This window comes from Xiphophorus couchianus, chromosome 7 (assembly GCF_001444195.1).
Source record: "Xiphophorus couchianus chromosome 7, X_couchianus-1.0, whole genome shotgun sequence".
In the NCBI taxonomy this organism is placed as follows: Eukaryota; Metazoa; Chordata; class Actinopteri; order Cyprinodontiformes; family Poeciliidae; genus Xiphophorus; species Xiphophorus couchianus.
Window position 1 is genome coordinate 34,812,194 of NC_040234.1, and position 14,872 is coordinate 34,827,065.

The following is a 14,872-nucleotide window of genomic DNA, read 5'->3' on the forward strand; positions in this document are numbered from 1 at the left end:
TGTCCCATCAACAGCAACTCTGAAGATACATGGATGATACAAGTTATGACAATATTGGTAGTCCGGTAGACTCGTTTCGATTAGGGCCCGAAGTTGCACCATTTGGTACATTTTCAGCTGCTGTGGTTCTGTTTCTCACTGCACTTTGTCAAATGAACCAAAGCCATTTCTCCCGCCAGTGCTAGGCTAGCACATTTGTTTTGGTTGTATTCACCCAGAATGCCCTGCACTGTCCACTTCCTGCTTTTGGAGCGGCCTCTGGTCCACTTGGCATTCACATATACATTCGAACTGCACCAGAGTTCACTTCAACTGAACCAAACCGAGGTTTTGTAGACAAACGAGAGTTCACTTTTTTTGGTTCGATTACGTATTCACGCCTCCCCAACTGAACCAGACTTTCTAGACACATGGACTGGAGTTGGATTAAAGCAAACTAAACAGAGCTGGTGTGAATACACCATAAATTTCTCTGTATGATAACAATTACCAAAAGCAATAATGCGAACTGTAGCATAAATCTACAGGAACTGAAATCGATGTTAAAGTGAGATATGGGAGTTTTCCTTTCACAGAGTCTCATTTACACAAGATGTTTCATTTTTAAACATGAATCCACTCCTCCTCAAACAACACTGATCTATTATTCAAAGCTTGGTGGCATTTCAGAACAAGAAACAGGCTTTACTCATGTAAGAAGAGCTGTCAGTAAGCAGGCACTGACACAAGTTTGGTGTTGGAGGTTTGTAATGTGTAAAACTCCGGGTTCGGTTGCCTTGTCAGTCGACTTAGCAGGAAGTGAGCAAGAAGTGAAGCAAACCTTCAGCTCATCCATTTTACATCAGTGAAAAGCTGCAAGCAGAGCCCAACTCCTGCAAGTTCACAGGAAACTCAGCAAAGCAGGATGTGAGGAAAGATTTGAATTATTCACCGTCCCGACGCTGGTTACAGCTGAGATTATGGCTCAAACGATTAATCACAATTAATCGATTATTGAAATAATTGTCAACTTCCCCCAAATTAACCGAACTTTCAAGGCGAACAAAAGTAACTTTGGGGAGGAAAAAATTACTTTTTGAAAATATTTTCTTTTCAGAAAACAAGAGCAAAAATAATTATTAAAATCTTGAATGAAAGAAATCAGAGCCCTTTCATTAAGTTTTGTCACATTTTCTAAAATCAATGTTAATAGTGAGTAGTTTTCTTTTAAAACGATCTACATCGTCGCCCATATTTACCAAGTGAACAACTTTAGGCTGGATCGATTAATCACCAATTAATCGTTAACTGGAGTGAATTAAAAAAGCCATTTGGTGAAAAACAACATATTCAGAGAAGCAATTAAGCCAATAATGTACAAAAATTATGTAAATTTTGTATTTAAGATTGAAAAACACCATCTGTAAACACTCCTTTAGATTTGCTAAAGGAATGCTATGTTATTGTATTGGAGGCAATAAAAAACTTATTTTCTTATTTCAAAACATAATTCATTTGTTTATTTGTATCTTAATGTATTTTTAATGTTATATAAAAAGGCTTAAGTGGTTAAATGAACAATCTGTAGAATCAGCCTGTTTTTTATCCAATCAATCGATTACTTGTCAGAGTATTCTGTTACTAATCCTGTCACATTATTATTCTTATAATTATTCAAATCACATAATAAAGTAAATTGAGCTCAATTTCTATTTTGATTATTAATATTTTTTAAAGGTAAATTTGTTTACAGAAACTTCAGAATCCATTTCATTTAAGGTTTTGGTTGTAAGTGCGTTTTTTTTCCTCACGTTATATAAAATATCTTCCAGTTACAAAATTAGAGTTTATTGGTCTTCAGAAAGGGTGAACTTATATTGTATTGCTATTATCAATATATTACTTGAAAATGGTCTCAAAAGAACAATATTATCGTTTATCGCAACAATTACTGGGACAATTTATTGTCTGGCAAAATTTTGTTATTGTTGCAGTTGAGATTATTGGATTGAATTCAAACTTTTTCTTGGGGACCGCTCAACAAGATGAAAGGAGAAACTACAAAGAGAAACATCAGATCTATTGTTGTATTTTCTTTCCATACGCCTCTCTGTATATATAGACGTTCTCCCAGCAGCTGTTCATACGTGTGTGCAGCTGTTGCTCTGCACGCTCAGTGATTTCCCACCTGCACACACTCCTTTGAAATTCCTACCTCCAAGCAGAAACGTCCAGAACGGTTCCGACTGGCAAGAACGCTGCAGTAAGAAAAACACGGGTGTTCATGTAGATCTGAACCAACCCAGATCTCACACCATGAAACTGGGTAGCATCAAATGAAACCCTTTATGGAGCTAGCTAGCTGTGCTTCAGGGTGTGATTTATGCCAGAACCACAGGAGGAGAACCAGCAGAAATCACACCATCACTGAAGGTCCGCAGAACATTAGAACGATTTAGGCCAGCCTCTTACTTACTGATGAACCATAAACTCTGACCTTAACTGAAAGGCTTGTTATGATTCACCAAAAGAAAAGCAATTACTTCTTTTTTACAATATTATTTGTGTAATGGTGCATATATTTACAGAAACAAAAATCATTTTGATCTTAATTTTATATTTTTTGTGCAGTCCCGGCTTAAGTGCTGCTCTCAGGGTGTTATTCTTTCAGCAAATGGCATAAGTCAGTATTTTTCAGCTTTTATATATATATATATGTATATATACAGTATATATATATATATATATATACGGTTGAAATTAGTTATATATGTATAAAGAAAAAAATATATATAACCTATTTCTCTCACACATACATACACATTTATATCTATACCTATACATACATAGATATATATGCAAATAGATAAAAATGTATCTTTATGCAACAGATATAAATAAATATATTTTTTAAATATATGGTTTTAATGTGTTTATTTGTACAATCTCAGTTATAGTCGACTCACGGACATGTTTTTTTATTATTATTCACTTAAATATTAATTATTACTCTTATGTCGGGATATTGAGCTTTAACAGCCTGTGGATAATTGAACTCCTCCACAGGCGCCGCCTCTGCACGGTGACGGTGTTTGTATCAGGAGGTGGAGCTCCATCGGTTCAATGAACACAAACCAGTTCGGATGGTTTGTTGTCCCAGTGAAACATGACAGAGAAATCACAGTAAACCAACTGCAGGCATTCCCTCCAATCAACTCAGCCAATCAATGATCAATGGACCAACAGAGGAGCGACACGTGGTGCGCATAACTGAGCAAATCTCTTCCGCTTCAAACTAAAAAAAAAAAAAACTCCCACACATCCCAGCAGATAAAACACAAAATTACAGCGGACGCAGAGTAACATAAACACAGATAAATAGTCATATTTGACCTCATTTCATCGCCGGTTAGTTTCTCAGCTTCCTATGAACCAAAGGAAGCAGCAAACCTCATGGCTCGCCTCATGCTAACGCTAACCTTCACCAACAACAGCTAAACCAGCTAACGCTAGCTAGCATATGACCGCCGGGGAATCAACCCGGTGTCCGCGGGGAATGGCGAGTCATTTACGGCCCTCTGTTTCGCTCCAAATGTGCTTAACAGAGCTCCGTGACTCCGGCTACCAGAGTCCATGTTGGGGGAGTGAATGAAAACAAACGCTTTACCTCACTCGAGTGCCGTGTGCATCTCCTCTCCGCTCGGTACCAAAAAAATCCTGCGCAGGGTTTACGTTCGGGAACTACAGCTCAGCCCCTTCACGAACCGCACTTACGCTGTTTCCGAGAAAGATGGCGGGAGTGCGCCGTTAGCCTGCGCAGTCTTCGCAGAAGTAGAAACTCTCTTCCGCCTGACTGTCTGAGACGTCACGTGATTGAAATGAGGAAGTAGTGTTGAAACCGCAGCAGCGTTACAGGAGAAAAAAAGTACATTTAAAATGGACATGTAGTTTCACTACGACGGCGTGTTAAGGACATTGTACATAGAAATTTTCTTTAAAACATCTTGGAAATTTATGAGTTTCAAAAGTATAAAATTTTCGAATTTTTCCCAGAAACTTTCTGAGATTAATCTCCAAAGGTTTTTTGGAATAAATGTACTCCGTTTTATTATGATAGCCTACCTTAATATGTCATCATCATATTTATAATGTAATTTGCCAAAACTTGGTTTAGTTTTGTGTTTGTAATCTTTATTTTGCCTGCCTTAATCCTCAGCACACAATCATATATTCATCTTTGTAATTTGTTGTACATATTTTGTATAAATAAATAAATAACAAATACAGAAATTCTGAGCACAGCAAAACAAACATATACATTGGTTTTATTGAAAATATAGTTATTTACACTGGTGATAAATCTTTGTTCAACTACTCAGACATTTCAGCTTATAACCGTTCTGTATGCTTACATAAATTAATCAGAAATATATATATAAAACTTGATTTAGGTTAATTGTACAATAATAGTTAAGAGTAATTCTTGTTCAGATTTGTTTTTTAGTTCAGGTATTTTATGTTTCAAATTCAAAATTACTTTACTGATCGCAAAGGAAAATTTAAATGTTGTGCCTCAAATTATTCAAGATTCTCCTGTAGCAGTCTGTGTTACAGCAAAAGTGGATAAACCTCTGACTGAAAACACTGTTTTACATAAAGAGCACACTCGGGGCTGTCCATAATCTTTTTGATTTTATGTAAAATACTTTGTTCTCCATCTTCTCCAATTGAATTTGCAATAAATTACCCTTAGCAAGCCTGTGGTGACAGTGGAGAGGAAAAACTATGTTTTAACAGGAAGAAACAAGCACTATAAGGTGCTGTATCTGCTGAAACTGAAGAGGAAAAAACATGTTGTTGTGGCTAAGGTGTGTCAAGTGTTGAGTAAAGGCGTTTAAAGCCTCTAAAACCTGCTACCAAATCTTTAAATATGTGTTACATTTAGATAATAACAGTAGGACGTGAGTAATATCAGCCACTGAAAACAAACAGGTGACAAATCAAACTGTGGAAGGACAAATAGCATCATGTTGTGGGGATGTGTTCATTCCAAACAGGAAACAGAGTTTGATTTTGTGTCATAAATGGTTGGTGTGAACGCACCATTAGGATGTTTTCACACCTGATAGTCTGGTAGATTTGGTTCAATTTGGGGCAAAAATTGCAACATTTGTTCCATTTCCAGCTGGTGTGGTTCTCGTTCTCACTGCACTGAGTCAAACGATCCAAACCATTTGAGCAACCCGTTTCCCTCCTCGCCTGTGGGGGCGCTACACCACAAACCACTAAGGGAAACAACATGAAAACCTCTTAAGATCTTCTTCACAAAATGTAAACAAAAATGGAGTGGATCAGATTTCAGTGGTTGAAGGATGTTAGCTTTGGTTGTATTTACCCAGAATGCATTGTAGTCAGCTTCCCGCTTTTAGAGTGTCTCCAGTCTGTTTGTCAGTTCACTTCAACTGAGAACGAGGTTTGTTGGCCGACCACAGTTCACTTTTCAGTCAGAAATGTTTGATTACTCATTCGCACTTCCACCAATGAACTGGACTTTCTAGACAAATGGACTGGAGTTGGTGGGAATGAGCTGGAAGCAGACTGCAGCACAGGGCATTCTGGGTAAATACAACCAAAACAGATGCAATAGCTTGGTGCTAGCATTAGAAATGGCTTGTGGTCTTTTACTAAAGACCAAAGAGAAATCGTACAACTGCTAAAAGCTGACGCTAATCCATTTTTGTTCAAATTTTGTGAAGAAGGAAGTGTCTTCTGCAGTGGATCTTGGTGCAGCGCCCCCACAGGCGAGCAGAGGAACAAGTTGCTCAAAGGATTTGGTTGATTTGACTCAGTGCAGCTGAAAATGTAAAAATGAAATGTTGCCGTTTTGGTCCCAAATCAAACCACATCTACTGGACTATCATGTGTAAAATCAGCCTTAAGCGCCTTCTGAAGTGTAAAAAAATAAGGAAAATATTCCTACTTGTAACTGTCACTGCTTTTATAATACATCTCCTGTTTCTTCTTCACATTTTCCGTAATTGTTCTTTCAGTGGGCGTCTGAACTTTTAGCAGAGTGTCAGAGCAATCAGTAATTTCATCCACAATGCTCCCAGGGATCCATCGAGACGATCTGCTCTGAAACTTTGTGTCTGAATGAATTATGTGTTATGGTTCAGACTGCAGTGAGAGGAGCTGACTTTCACCGCGTGTGTGTGTGTGTGTGTGTGTGTGTGTGTGAAGCAGTGGGACACCAGGAGACCAAACACCGAGTTAATTTCTGTCCAGCTGGGCCTCCTTCCTGCTTCCTCCCGACACATTTCTCCTGATCTCAGGGAGATTAATACCAAGTGATTGGCAGCCATGTTCTCACTCAGCGCTCCAGTCATGATGCCCCAGGGTTCCTGCCAGCCGTAAAGCAATGCTGAAAGTGCCACTGTGGCTTTTACTGTCATTTAGGCGGTACCCTGCCTCAGCAGACAGACGATGAATAGCGCCAATGACCACTTTGAGTTATGAGCCACACTCAGGCCTGACCATATATACACAGGGAGCCATTTCCTGCTAGAGTGGCTCTTGTAGAGATTACAGATGTAATATTTCCTACTCTGCAACCAAAGCGGTTATGGTCTGGTGAGGCTTTCACCAATGAATCTCTGACTACCGTATTGATTCCTGCCTTTTTAAAATCACACAGTTTGTAATTAAGGGCAATTTTTTAACAAGAATAACAATTGGAAGTATTCACTTAGTGCAGGAGATGTGGACACAAGAACCAAACATGGGTTTTTCAAGATGGACTCCATGGTTGTCCTGGAATTAGATGAATGTGTTTGGTGTCGAATCATGCATATTTATTAATTTTTTGAGCCAAACACTGAAACAGGTGATCTAACTTAAAAAATCATTCATTAATTTATTAGAACTAATGAAGTAAAAATATTAAGTTGTCATGTTAAACAAATGTAAATAAAGTTTGGCAAACTTATCTGGTGACCATTTTCAAAATGGCCGTCATGGTTGTAATGGAGAAAACATATTTGTACTAAGAAGTGATGGGCACAGCCAGCTGGCAAGAATCTTAGCTCTGCTAACGCTAAACTTCTAAACACATAAAAAAGTAGAAGAAGCTAACGCTAATCAGTACAATGGCTGTTGCTCATTCTGTAAAATGCTAAATATTATTGCTTTAAAGTTGTATAAATATGATTACCAAAGTCAAATAAATATGATGTGACATAAAGTTAATCCAAACTGTGAAAATAAGTAAAATTTTATGCCAATAATTGCTTTAAAATTAGCAGAAGCTAACGCTAATCATGAAGACAACTGATGCTCCACCTGTTACATATCATTACTTTAAAGTTGAATAAAAATGGTAACCACCGTTAAAAACATATAGTGTGGCATAAAGTTAACCCAAGTTGCAAAAATTATTCACAATTTATGTCAATAATTGCTTTAAAAAGCTCACAAACAGCAGCCATTTTGTAAACTGGTTGTCATCCTGAAAATTAAGTGGCTAAAGGGAAATATGAGGAGTGACCATGCTAACTTTTATGCTTGTTTTCACATTTGACAGATTTTAACAGTACTTTGCTGCATTGACGGCAACCTAATGTTTTATGATCTTTCAATGGTTGGAGACACAAGAGGAAACAGTTTTATTTCACTCTCCTTCTTAATTAGGAAGCCACATTACTCGAGTCAGAGCTGCTCATCCATCCTGAATGGGTGCTTTTGCCGGAGGAAATGTGCATCAGGGACTTGTAATGTGGAACTTGTGTGTCGTTGTTCATGTTCCTGGCGCACAGTTTGCTGAGACACAGCCGTTCTGGCACAACACCGGCACCGTGGCCTGGAGGGCGGCCAAAGACAGACAGAAGAAAAGGGACAAAAGGAGGACAGGGAGAAATCCAGCATGCAAGACGTTTTAAATATCGTCTCATTAGCCACCTGTAGACCTCTGTAATGAGCGCTCATGGATTTTTCATTCACTGCAATCAGGTGGAGCTTGATATATATAAAAAAAGAAGAAAAGAAAAACCGAGTGTAACTGCTTGTTTTCACCTCAGGTCTGTTGTACCTGCCAAAGCAGTAGTGCACACACACACACACACGTGCACACACACACACACACGTGCACACACACACACACACACACACACACACACACACACGTCCACCCCCACCAGCCAACACCGGGTGTTGAGTTTCAGCTCACACACCCTGGATCGATGTGACCAGCAGGGAGCGTCCAGGCGCTATAAAGTGTTTCTGTGTGGAAATGAACAGTGCAAAACTTTTACTACAGCATTAGCTGAGGTGAAATACATAGTTCCCACAAATCTGAACCAGAAGTGATTCGCGCCACTGAGCCGCCATCTTGGTAGGCAAGATGAACCATGGCAAAATTAAAATATATTGACACGCTTCACCGATGAGGTAGTGAAAGACATATCAACAAAACCCAAATGAGACAGAAAATGTGGCTTGTTTATTGTTGTCATAGCAACTCCGTGGCAACTGTCATGATGGTTAGCTACGGATACCTACCAAGATGGCTGCCAGCTGCAAAGTTCCCAGAAGAGAGAAGTCACACAAGAGCTAACAAAAAATTACAGAATTCCACAAATTCTAAGAATTTTCGTAAGATGTCATCACTAGGTGATACTTTGACTGTTTTCAAATTCAAAAATACTTTATTGATGCCAAAAGGAAATTAAATGTGGTTCTAGATTTTATGAAGAATCCTTCTTTGCCTCTTCGTCTCCTGAGGTTCCAAAGTCGTCCCCAGAATAGAACCAGCCTTCATCAAGCTGTTGAGCTTTTAGGTCCCTGACTGTCCGGTAGACTTTGGTTGTATTTACCCAGAATGCCCTGCGCTGTGGTCCACTTCCTGGCTTTGGTCCGCCTGGTGTTCACATATGTATCTTAACCGAACCAGAGTTCACTTCAATCGAACCGAGACCGGGGATTTCTAGGCGGACCAGTTGGGTTTTTGGTCGTTTAGCATTCACACCTCCCCAAACAAACTGGTCTTTCTAGGCAAATGGACTGGAGTTGGATTAAAGCGGATCAAACATGGCTGATGTGAATAGACCCTTAGATACTTTTCCAGAAGAAACCAGTAAGCCAACATCGTTCTGGCTCTAATTTCTGCTGTTTTTACATCCAAACTTGGGCAAAGTCAAGTCAGAGCATCAAGGAATTTCAGCGTCACATGAGTTTTTCACGCAGGAATTTCAGACGTTTGCTGCTGTTCAGCCTCCAGGTGAATGTGTTATCAGCTCGCTACCGGCAGCAGCAGAGAGGAGCAGGGTCCTTTCTCTCTGTGTCCCCCAGGTCCAAAACCAATGTGAATATCTGCATCATGATTCTCTGCTTTGTGACGGACTGGTGACCTGTCCAGTCGAGACCCGGTCCATTGTTCACAGTAAGAGAGTTTAATTCCTTCAACCCACAGGAGTCCTTTCACTTCTGACATTTTCTAAATCCAGCTCAAGGGCAGCGTCTCTCATTTCTGAGGGCTGAGAAAATAATCAAATAAAAGCAACATGTTCAAAAGTTCCTGCAGAGCAGAGTCATTTCAAAGTAAAATATAATTCATTTTAACGATAGAAATGAAATGAACTGGAGCCATTACACAGACTGTAGTACATAAATGTGATGCTAAAAGATAAAATACTCAGATTATGTTGGGTATTTTCATAGAAAGCAGGAAATAGACTAATTCTTTAGTCAGAGGAACATTTCAATCCTGCTGCTTTGCAGTAATTGATTATTTTATTTATTTATTCACTCAATCAGTCACCAAATTACATAACCTGACTGGAAAGGAGCAAACTAATATTTATGTCTAATCTACTCATCAAATTAAACTAAATGATCCCTTCACAAATCTTTACAAAATGGAAAAAAGGCCAAAATACGTATATCAGTTATATATAAATCACTAAACAGAAACATAGAATTAAAGAAATCCAAAAGAGAAACCACACAGTTTGAAGTTATTTAACCATCAAATAAAATTCAGTATATTGACTTTAATCTCAGAATTCTGATTTAAAAAGTCTGACATTTGGGATTAATTTCAAATTTGTGCTTATAAGAAGTCAGAAATGTGGGATTAAAGTAAAAAGTCACATTAGGAAAAGTCAGAATTCTGAAATTAAAGTCAGAAAAGTTGGATTAAACTAAAATTTCTGATAATAAAATGTCAGAATTCTGAAAAACGTAAATTATTTATTTTCAGTGGCCCAAATCTTTTTCCTAGTTACCAGATTTTTATTTTTTTTTAAAAAGTAAAAAATGAAAATCCCTGGACCTCTTTTACAATCTGCTGTGCTGCAGTGAGTTTTCCTCCGCTCATTAAATAATCTGAGCCAGGAAGCGCCCTGAACACGTTTCTGACACCTGGCTGGTTTTTTTGTGCTGATGCAGCAGAATTTGGACACCTTGCTCTTCGGCAGAGATCAGAGAGAAACATTAACGAGATTCTCCTCAGATTCAGGATTCTTTGCCTCTTATTCTTTTAACTTTTTTTTTTTATTTGCTCAGCCAAACGTGAGATTATGATCTCGACTCCTTTTCTATCAGCGATTCACAGAAACTGTGGAAAATCTTAATTTGAAAAACTTTTCCTGCCTTTCATATCTCTGTCAGTGAAAAAGGACAGATGGTGTTTTACAAGCCATAACAGAAAATAAAGCTGACAGGCTGATTTCACACGCTGCAGATATCTGCGTCCTTTATTCTGCTGAAGAAAAGCGAAGCAACGCTCTCGCCTTTCTCTCCAATTCCTCTGTGTTTTCCAGACAGCCTGCAGCTCAGCTTCACTTTCACACATATACAGATTTTATTACGCTTCCCAATCATTATCATAATTTTATGAGTTTTCTGTCACATCCGTTCTGGAAAGCGGTCGTCTGATGACCGAACGGCGGCTCCACGCTGACAACACAAATCTGTTTTTTTTTCTAACGCTGTCACCATCCTTCAGTTTAATTTGAGAGATCACCAGCATACTTAGCCACAAGCATCGCTGCAATTATTCAATAAGGCGGCCATGTTTGGTTCTTCAGATGTCACGCAGCAGAGCAAGACGAAAACATCTTCTCTTCCAACCCAAAACTCAGCTGCTAAACGCAGCCGTCCGGCACCGGAACCCACTAACATGACGGAGAAGAAAAAATAATTTGGACTTTTTCCTCTTCTGGTGTTAATCTTCAGAATTCTGCAAAAAAATTCCGAGAAAAACTGCGGAAAAGTCAGGATTGCAAAAATTCAGAGAAAGTTGATTGACACCAATTTTGTCTAATTTGAAGAAGGTGGGGGGGCCAACTTCACTCAGGTCAATCTGGTCTGATTTTGTGAACTAAATTGACCTCTGGAAACATTTATCAAAATCTTTTAAAGGGGCAGGATCAGGTAATATTTACTTTTTTGAGCTTTCCATCATGTTATGATGATATTCTCATCAAAAAACATTTCTGATGTGTTGCCTTTATATTCTTGATTTACCTATTAATCTCGATAGCAACTATTCAGCTGTGCAAAACGCCTGGTTGGATGTAGCTCCGCCTTCAAAATGCAGCTCCTCCCCCACTCAGCTCCATCAGACTAGCCAGCAGCAATTAGCATCTGCTGAGCTTATCATAGGAGCTACTTCTCAGTGAGAAACTTTGCTGGTGGAAACTTTGCTAAAAGGTTAACAGAGGTGATGACTTCCTGGAGGCAGAGCTTCAGAAAGAGCAGGAGTTCTTAAAGAGACAGAGACCCAATTTCAACTCGTTAAATCAGGAAGTAAAATTCATATTTGATATATGTAGCATTTTTTATAACAGCTGAAGATAACAGTTGCTTGATTGTGCTATAAAATGACTTTATGTAAAATATAAAATACTGTCCCTTTAAATGATTAAATGACCAGTACAGATGGAGGACTGCACAGAGGTTGTTTGTACTGCAGTTTGGTTGCTTCACTCCTCAAGCAGACAGAGAATATCCCCCAAAGTAAAATCTTCTCCGAACAGAGGAAGAACAAAACTGCAGAAAAGGACACAGAAGTTGTTTTAAACTCCTCCAGAGTGGAATAGCTTCTCCAGTATTTCTCCAGGCTTGATGACATTTAGATAAGAGGCAAAGGGCTCTCTGTTCGAGTACATAATAAAGTCTGAAACTCAAAGTGAAGGCAGATAAGTTGAAGTTATCTCCTGGAAAAGGTCAAGAGAAGCTCATGCAATTACCAAGTGGATGGAAAAATCTAAAATGCACCAGAATCAAGTCAAGAAAAAAGCTTTCCTACATGCTGGAAGGCAGAAAAACGACTGTAAGAAGTGTACTTGGAACAGAAAGTAGTAAATTATAGATAAAGTGCAACAAAATGCTGCTCATAAATCCTTGTGATTCTTCAACATCATGAAAACACAGCTACTTAAAAAATCATAGTGACATTTATACTCCATACATGAATATTTTCCAGAATATACAACACAGATGAGAAGTATCCAAATGTTTTAATGACTTCTGGGGCAAAATTGTCAAGTTAAAATTAATCGAGGGCAACAAAATTCTTAGTTTTTAATTAAAAATGTGTTTTTATTGAGTTTGGTTTGGCTACAAAAACACTAGACATGCTATGTTTTCATGAAATAAACAAAGTAGTCTGCTATATTCATAATAATCACATTTATCTGAAAATTAAGGACAAATGCCTCATCAAAAGAAAGATCAAAAGTTCCTAATATTTTTATGGTTTGATTTTATTTTATTTGACTTTTATCCAATTAGTTGAGAAACAGAAACTGCAACTGAATCTAATTTATCATAATTTTATGGATAATTGTGCAAAAATCTTTGCAAAGTTTTTGTTCTTCGATGTTGGTTCAACTGCTTCTAAAAACAACAAAAGCGCTTAAAACAAACCATCCAGTTGTTTTTTTGATAATACGTTGATGTTTCTGGAAAATAAGCTGTTTTAAAAACCTCTGGATTGTTATGTAACATTCCATCGTTACCTAGCAACCTCCAGCGCGTTACCGAGCAACCTCCAGCGCGTTACCTAGCAACCTCCAGTGTATTTGGTCAGCTAGTTTTCCCGCTGTATGCTGCTGGTAAAGATAAGAGTTTTGTTGTTGACTTACCATCCAGAAACCACTTGCTGGATTCTTGTTGGTTGTGCAGGAGGCTCCACTTCTGCTTTTTAAAGATGAATGGTTGTTTAATTGCGCGTCTGTTTGCAGCCATTTTTTAAATGCCAAGTAGGGAGACGTGGCCAGCAGAAGGTTATGTAGATTTAAAGTGACAAGAGGTTCTAAAACAGTGAAAATCTGATTATCTAAGAATCATTTTGTGGGAAAATGTAACAAACATGTTTTGTATCGATCCTGATCTGTTCAAGGAAGCTTAACAGGTCACCTTTAAAGTGACTGAATGTTTCTGGTCCTACTTATTGTAAAATTAAACTAAAGAAATATAAGTGTGTAAATGGTTGGTATGAATTTAAAGAAGCGGCCATCTTGAATCGTGCTTTGGGGGCCGCATGACATCATTCCAGGGACAGTAAACGGCCCCCCGCCCACAGCAGACATCCTGACTGCGACGGAAACAGAAGCGAGTTTTTTACAGTCTCTGGGTCAGATGATTTCCCTTCACACCAGGGCGCTGATATTTACAGAGAACACTTGAATGCCTCACTTGTGTCTGAATGTCTGAATCTGAAAGACTGAGGGTCTGTCTGCTGAAAATGTAGATTTATAATATTAGATGTTTCTGAAAAAGTAATTTAAATATGTACATGTGACTGTGACTTCACAACATTTTTCATCTCAAGGCATTTATAAAAGAAAATAATTTTCTTTTGTAACTTTATTGTGTTAAAGCAGGATTGGTGCAACGTAATAAATATTTATTATTCCTAATGGCTTCATTACTTTTGTATCTTTGTAACCGAAATAAAGGTTATTTTAAATCTTATAAAAGTTATTGAAATTGGGGATTTTTTTATTGGTGTTTTGACAGACATTTCAAAATATGAAACTTTTAAGTAAATAATTATTTAAGTCAATTAATTGACTTAAATAAGTCGGTTATTTGACATACTTAATAATAATTTCTTAAGTGAAATAAATAAATGACTTATTTTTTATTTGAGACTTACATAAATCATTTAAGTCAATACTTATTGACTTTAATTATTGACTTAAAATACTAGTTGATTTTTTTCTTTAAAACAAAAAAAGGTCATAAGTGAAATAAACTGCCAGTGGGACTAATATTTTTTAACAATATTAAAGAATAACTGACATTAAAAAAAGCTCCTATGCACCTTTTTGAAAATTTCTTGTAAGTTAGTTTTGTTTCATGTCAAAATAAGAAATAGAAATTGGACAGTTTAATTAAAATGTTTGTGTTTTTACCTAACATGTACGTTAACCAGAGCACATATTGCTGAGTAAACTGTAATCTCTGATATTTTCCATGCTTATGAATGGTTTTGGGCGGGAACCAGTTCCAGAAGTGAACCCAGAGAGCAGAAACCTCCTGTAACCCTCAGCGCGGCATGTTTGGGCCGTTAGGGATGCATTTCTCCTCTGTGCATATTGTGGAAGCGTTTTAGGCCAACATGAATAAGTAATGAAACACCAAGTAACAGCAAGAGCAAGCTTTTAAATATTTCATCCCTCCAGTCCTGCGCTGCGACCCAAAATCTCCAGTCTAGCAGCAGCAGTGGCTCCAACATAACAATGCAATAAATAAACTTGTTTCCACTTTAACGATTTAACTCCAGACGTTGTTTGTGCTCAGTTTGACTCTTTAAAGTTGCAACAAAAATTGTCCAATCTTCAGCTGAGAAGTAATTTTTTTATTTATTTATTTTTTTACCCAAAATGCA

At 37.8% G+C, this 14,872-nt stretch overlaps 1 protein-coding gene across 1 annotated transcript in view; it reads right to left on the reverse strand.

Moving 5' to 3' along the window:
* Window positions 1-3,795, reverse strand: part of slc39a10 (solute carrier family 39 member 10) — a 28,090-nt gene extending 24,295 nt beyond the window's left edge. The window contains exon 1 of the mRNA XM_028023435.1: window positions 3,647-3,795. The gene's annotated coding sequence lies outside the window, so the exon portion shown is untranslated. The remainder of the gene's footprint in view (window positions 1-3,646) is intronic.
* Between the last annotated feature and the right edge of the window lie 11,077 nt (window positions 3,796-14,872).